The 6000-nt window shown below is 49.7% G+C and overlaps 1 long non-coding RNA gene and 3 other non-coding genes across 5 annotated transcripts; all 4 read left to right on the top strand.

The window, feature by feature from the left end:
• Positions 1–1834: 1834 nt before the first annotated feature.
• Positions 1835–1906, top strand: TRNAP-CGG (transfer RNA proline (anticodon CGG)). Its single transcript has one exon. It is a non-coding gene; the product is annotated as a tRNA-Pro (tRNA).
• Positions 1907–1992: 86 nt separating this feature from the next.
• Positions 1993–3211, top strand: LOC111752519 (uncharacterized). Of its 2 annotated transcripts, none has more exons than XR_010318455.1 (2): positions 1993–2235; positions 2820–3211. It is a non-coding gene; the product is annotated as an uncharacterized LOC111752519 (long non-coding RNA). The 2 variants fall into 2 exon arrangements; XR_002787431.2 differs by having other exon boundaries at positions 1993–2531.
• Positions 2515–2586, top strand: TRNAD-GUC (transfer RNA aspartic acid (anticodon GUC)). Its single transcript has one exon. It is a non-coding gene; the product is annotated as a tRNA-Asp (tRNA).
• An 833-nt stretch (positions 3212–4044) lies between the features above and the next one.
• TRNAW-CCA (transfer RNA tryptophan (anticodon CCA)) lies at positions 4045–4116 on the top strand. Its single transcript has one exon. It is a non-coding gene; the product is annotated as a tRNA-Trp (tRNA).
• The last annotated feature ends 1884 nt before the right edge of the window (positions 4117–6000 follow it).

Genomic DNA, 6000 nt, shown 5'->3' with positions numbered 1-6000 from the left:
ACTGGGTAACTGATTGGATGGAGTCTGTAAAAGAGAGAAATCCAGCATATCAGGGTTCTTTTTTAGGGGGTACCACCACCACAAATTCCCTAAGAATATCTTCTCACCCTTTCCTGCCCAATTTTTTTTTCAGATGATTGTGACTACTGAAAGTTACACGTTAGAACTCAACTTTGCAGTGTAAAGTTTGACTCGTGTTAAATAAAGTGTAAAACTCTTCCACCAAAGTTTCAGCAATGATCAACTATTTAACCTTAGTTTTTAGATTCTAAAAGTGGGGTCCATGGATGAGGCTTCAGGGTATCTGTGAACTCCCTGATATTGTATGCATTTTTCTAGGAAGAGGGGCCATAGATTTCATCATGTTCTATAAAGGATTTATGCCTCAACCTCAGTGCAGATTAAGTGCCTGAAACTTGGCTGGGGTGGGGGTGGGAGTGGGGGTGGGGAAGCACTGGGAAAGCTGCGGTCCAAGCGGAGGGAGATAGGAATTAGAAAAGGAGGTATACCAAAATATCAGCCCTTGGTGCCTTCTCATGACCTCAAAGGCTTGGGGTGGGCTGCCCACTGCTGTCCTTCCCCGCTGTCTGGCCAGAGACACCTGGGAAAGAAAAAAAACAGCTGAACCCTTCATTAGAGTCTCCCCACCTCAAGGGTACATGGGGTTTGAGTATTTTCCCACAAATCACACAACTAGGGCGTGGGAAAAAATGGTTTGGCAGCCCAGAGATGCTCCCAGGCTGGTCGAGTGCCACAGCAGGCAGGTCAGAATCGTAATACTGGGAGGGCTCACCAGAACTCCCTCTCAGCTGAGGGAAAGCAGGATATAGGGCCTGCAGCCGACCCCACCAGACCTTGCCAGGGCTCTTGGTAGCCCTCAGGGAAGAATATGATGAGTGTATTAAGAGCTAAGAGGCTCAACTAGCAGCCCTGAGACTGGGCGGTCCCAAAACTGGGCCTGCTGGAGTTGGACCAGCTCCACGTGGGTGCTTGCCTAGAGCACCTTACCTTCTGGGGGTCTTAGGTGGCGGGTAGAAGGGTCTCCTTCTGAGCCATCTAGGAGGAACTGAAGAGCCGAGGCTAGACGGGAGGGAAGGGAGAGCCTAATCTTACAGGCAGGGAGCCCTCGGGACCAGTGCTGGCAGGTGTGTTGGACGTTAGGGACGGCCCTGGTGGCATGAACTGGCACCCCTCTCCACTCCCGCAGGCTGGAAAGCTGGTCCCCTTCCCCGACTGAGCCTGTCACCCAGCTCAGTAACGCCTCCTCCGCAGGTCTTCATGGTCCCAGGAATTACTCTCTCTGAATCCTCGCCTGGACTCCGCCACGCGGTCTGGAGAAACCGTGGCCTACCCTGGGGTCCGGCCCAGTGCTCGCCCAGTCCGCCACTCCAAGGGGACGGACAGATACAAGGAAGGGGCTGTTATTCACCTAGGGATTTCAGGGCCGGCTAATCGTCCCTCAGCCTGTCCCGAAGCCAGGCAACTCTATCGCTAGTCTTCAAAGCTCTGCAACAGGGGCTGGGACCGAGGACTGGCGCCGAGACCTTGACGATGGGTAGAGCGGGAATCCGGGTGTTGAAGGCAGACCCTGAAGAGAGGCACCGGGATGAAGCCGAGACCCTTCCTTCCCACTCGCCCAACGCTATTTCCTGCGAGGAGTTGGAGCTCACCGACCCGGAGCTGGGAGAGGTTCTCAGAACCCTGCTCAGTATTCCCTGCTGCGGTACCGGTGAGCCCAGAGCGCACGCCTAGACCCTTCCCTCCCTGCAGTGACCCCAAGACCGCGGCAAGACTGGGAGACCTCTAAAGGAGTCCTCGGTCAGGTCTACACGTCGGCTCGTTGGTCTAGGGGTATGATTCTCGCTTCGGGTGCGAGAGGTCCCGGGTTCAAATCCCGGACGAGCCCTGTTTTGCTTTTTTCTCTGGAATTAAAGTGCCCCGAGATATCTGTTGCTTCAGCGCGCTGCAGAGGTGGAACTGGAAAGTCATCGCTATGAACGAGTGGTTGGAGGGGGTGTGACTGCCCTGAGCTCTGTCGTTCCGACTGGACAGCTCGGAAGCTGGAGGAAGCTCACGGGGCGTAGTCCGGCTGCGTGTGAGGAAGAGTGGAGGCGTGTACCGACTTGGGCGAGATGACTTTCTGCCCCGGCCTTCCTGCTTGGTGCCTCGCCCCGGCCTCCAGAGCCCTGATCTCGGTTTGACTGATGCCAGCCAACCTACAGCGGAGAGTGACAGGTAGTGAAGTGGCATGCGTTCGGGAGAATTCTGGGACTCTCAGAACTCGAACCTCTGCAATCTTGGAGTCTCTCTGGCTGGTGTCTCTCGGACCCTCCAGCTCTCTTCTGCCCTCCTAGGGACTCGCGCTCGGTCGTAATCTGGGATGTGCGTGGTTTTCTGTTCAGCATTTACTAATGGTGGGAAGGCCGGAATCTCCAGGTGATGCCCGCTTTGCGCGCTGCGCTCGGTGAAGGCCTCTGACCAAGGGCTTAGAATAGAGAACCAAGGCAAGCTACTTCCTCGTTAGTATAGTGGTGAGTATCCCCGCCTGTCACGCGGGAGACCGGGGTTCGATTCCCCGACGGGGAGAGTGAGCGACATTTTCCTCCCACTCTTTCCTATTTTAAAGCCCACTAAAAAAAAAAAAAAAATTCTACTTATTTAGGACATACCTGTCCTGAGCCTTGGAAGGAAGACAAAAGAGAGGAAGGCATTGGGGGAGTTTGTCCTGACTCTCGAGCTCACATTCTAAATTTCTGTTTTTTCCTTTAAGTAACTTGCATCTTAAATGTGTGGCTAATTTATCTTTTTTTTTTTCCAAGTCTCAGCTTGAAATTGAGCAAGGAACTTTCAGCCTCCCCCCACCCTCTACACGACGCGCGGTCCCAGGCCGATGCCCTCACGGTCCGGGATGTCAAGACTGCTTTTTTGTTTGTTTTCGTTCGCCTCCTCCTTCTTGTGTCTGATTTGCAAGGGGAGCGGGCAGAGCAGGCGGTCCCGGCCCAGGTCCCGGCGCGCTGTTCTCGCTGGGAGAAGCCTGCGAGGGCGCATCTATCAAGAGTAGGGCTTTTGGGAACCTACGGCTGGGCGGAGATGGCAGGCGTAGGAGAGCAGGTCCCCTGGAAGGGAGCGATCCTCATGACACCCCTCGTTGCCCAACACAGGGACTCAGGGAACGAGAGGAAAATATAAATTAAAAAAAAAAAAAAAGAGGTAGATCTGCGCTGGCTGGGACCTGAACCTGGCCCAGCCCCTCGGGATGCAGCCGTGCGCGCCGCTGTACCAGCAACGCCAGCTGGCTGCGGCCTGGCCTTGGACATTGCCAACGTTACAGACGTTGACAGAGTCGTGGCCCCAGTGACACGACTCCGGGGCTGAGCCAGGGTTAAATGAAAGGACTGGCACAAGTGAGTCTGAGGGTCCAGGCGGAAGCAACTAGTGGCGCGCAGAGCGCCCTTGAGTAAGAGGCGCGCGGCTCCCATCACCGCTAACGCGCGCCAGTCACCCCACGGGAGACTGTGATTATACCCAGTCTACGGATGAGAAAACCGAGGTCTAAGGACGCTAACTAGAAGTTTCCTGACTCACCGGCAGAGTATAGATTAAATCTAAGATTCGTCTAGGGGACAAAGAATGCAGTGAGACCATAATAATTTATCCGTAGGAAAAAAAGTCCCAAACACATAAAATTCGCATCTCTATCGATTTTATCGATAGAGCTCAATGCACCCTCGGTTAAAAGATTGGGCCTTAACCCAAGCGCGCCTAAACACAATCTGCACCTCTTTGTCATTCCCCAGAGGAAGACTTAAATTCCTATGTGCAGCTGTGAAGAATGTAAGCGGTGTCACCGACCAACCTTCACTGAGAACACAATAAAATATTATTTAAAGAAGTAAATAATGCCTATGTGCCGGCGTCTCTAGTCAGTTCCGGGCTGGGAAAACAACTCCAAACTTTGGGGGCGGAGCTTGAGAACAAAACTCCACCCTTGGTTGCTGATGATACATCTGTTCACGAGACCCACGAAGCGGCGGCGTTCGAGAAGGCCTCGTGGCGCAACGGTAGCGCGTCTGACTCCAGATCAGAAGGTTGCGTGTTCAAATCACGTCGGGGTCAAAAGGAGTACATATTTTCCGGAATCAAGATAGCTTTGCAGTGACCACCGAGCGGGGGGAACTCTTTTTAATGAGAAAAATACAAACCTGAGTGTTTCTGTTTTTTTTTTTTTTTTCTAAAATATCTGAACTTTTATTTTCATTTTACTGTTTCCTCAAATGAACCAATTAAAACAGTGATACTTTTAATCTCATAGCTATTTTAGGTTATCCTAACACAGAATTGTTAGTGAATAGTCTCCAGTCTTGTTCAGAAGATGTATTTGGCATAAGTGCTTTATTTCAAATAAATTTCTTTATTGGAAAGAATGCAGCAATAATTGATAATTTTTAAAGTAACAAGTCATTTATAATCATTATCCTAAGAACTATTTTCATTTTTGGGAAATTACTTCCACTTGCCAGTGACGTCTATAATCTTGTACTCCATTATTTTCAACATCATTGTAATATAAATATGGCTCTATAGTCTTCGTAATTAAAGTTTTAATGGCCACCTAAACTTCAAGGGCAATTCTGCACACTATTAAGCAATTCTTCTAAAGCCAGGCATTTGCGTGGTTTGATTACTTGCACTTTTTTTCTGACTATTGCTGTGAGCATCTTTGTGCATCGCTTTGTCTTCGCCAGTGCAGGATTAGGTCTATGGCATAAAGTCCTGACACTCCATTTCCCGGGTTAAAGGCCATCCTTAGCCCTACTATATCGATGACTGTGGTGTTTTCTTAGAGGTCATCCAGTTGCCCTGTCTCGTGAAGACCCCATGCCCAGCGGAACAAAAAGCTGCCCAGTCCTGCTCTGTTCCCATGATTAGTTGTGGACCTGACAATTGTGCTCCATAGGGTTTTCATTGATTGGCTAATTTTCGGAAGTAGATCTCCAGACATTCCTTCCACCCCTAACTGTACTGCTGTCCAAAGGGCTGTGTTATTTTTTCAAGCAAAAATACATTTCCTTTCTTTTTTTCTCTTTCCTTCTTTTGTTTTTCTTTTCTTTTTTCTTGATTATTGTTTTCATTGTTGTCTTCTTTAGAATTTTGGTCTAAATTAAAAAAAAATTTTTTTTTTAAACATCTCTGATGTTCTAGCCATATCAACATGAAGTAAAACACAAGGATGTTAAATACAAATATTACCTTTTCCCGTACTTCTCGGAAATCACTAGAAGGCAGGAGGAGCCGCATGCAATTTTGCTGTATATTGAAGAAAACGAAACAAAGAAATCCAGGCCTTGTCTTTTCCAGTGGGAAATTTCTTTCCTTGACATCTAAAACGAAGCCCGCCTTTATGCCTTAGTCACCACCACCCAGCCAGCAGACATCCTCCCAGGCTGGAAACTGCACTTTGCCCTCTCCTTCCTTCTCCTGCCCCCAGCCTTCTGTCAGAGTGGTCACTGTGTCACCTGTACCAAGACAGAGGGCAGACAATAGGCCAGCCCTTGTTGCAGAAGCTGTGCTTGCTCAGATCGAAGAACTCCTGGGGACTTAGCAAGGCAATAGCCCAGGAGCTCTGGCAGCCTACTGGGGTGGTGTGAGGCAGCTGGCCCGCCAGTCCTGCTGCCCCTCAGCTGCCCACTCAAAGCAGAGCACCTTGCCTGAATTATTTTTTAAGGATCACAGAATGGGAATTTTCTAATTCTATCTTTTCTTCTGTACTTATTAGCTGACATTCCTTCATAAAGACCCTTCTCTTACCCACTGGGGCCAAGCAACATTGAGGGTTACTCTGTGTCAGGCACTGTGCTAAGAGCTTCAGTGACCTTACTCCATTTAATCCTGACAACAGTCCTGCCACGCAGGATAGGTAAACTCATTCTAGAGGTCACACTCAGGGATTAAACACAAACGCATTGCCTAAGCAACACAGATTGCACGCGGTAGGTCCAG

The sequence above is a fragment of the Loxodonta africana genome, chromosome 18, assembly GCF_030014295.1.
Source record: "Loxodonta africana isolate mLoxAfr1 chromosome 18, mLoxAfr1.hap2, whole genome shotgun sequence".
NCBI classification, from domain to species: domain Eukaryota; kingdom Metazoa; phylum Chordata; class Mammalia; order Proboscidea; family Elephantidae; genus Loxodonta; species Loxodonta africana.
The sequence above is the reverse complement of the archived record's forward strand: the minus strand, read 5'-3'. Positions and strand labels throughout refer to the sequence as shown.